Genomic DNA, 637 nt, shown 5'->3' on the forward strand with positions numbered 1-637 from the left:
TCAAGTTCATTTTATACTATTCCTCAAAGGGGTGAGAGGCAAAGTCTTCTATTCGCCGCCCTCTTACTCCTGATACTCCCTTGCTTACTCTTAAGTTACTTGTGTGCAATTTCCTTAAGCAAAAGACAGTTCTTTATTTCTCTGATCTGTCATTTTGGTTGGAAAATGACTGTTTGTCAAGTGCTGGTGTATCGTGTTCCTCATATTTTGAATATCTCACTAGAGTTTGGTTAAGCTACGTCCACATCATTTTTGTGGACCATATTATCCCACTATCCCATCTTTGATGTGAGCAGTGCAAAGATCATTAAGATAAGTATAAAATCTGGGATTTTTTCTCAATTTTCATGCTGACCATCATTGCCAGCAGATAAAAGATACCATAATTGTAATTTGTGCTCTTTTTTCACTAATTTGATTTGCTGCTTACCCAGATTACCGTGGTTGCTACGTGACTTAATTCTCTCTCTCTCTCTCTCTCTCTCTCTCTCTCTCTCTCTCTCTCTCTCTCTCTCTCTCTCTCTCTCTCTCTCTCTGCTTGTTTTCATAATGATCATACAGTGGCATACGAAAACCCAGAAATTCATGGCTGTATTTCTAATTCTTAAAAATTATGTATGACCTGGATACTTAATCA

This window comes from Panulirus ornatus, chromosome 42 (genome assembly GCF_036320965.1).
Source record: "Panulirus ornatus isolate Po-2019 chromosome 42, ASM3632096v1, whole genome shotgun sequence".
Taxonomy (NCBI): domain Eukaryota; kingdom Metazoa; phylum Arthropoda; class Malacostraca; order Decapoda; family Palinuridae; genus Panulirus; species Panulirus ornatus.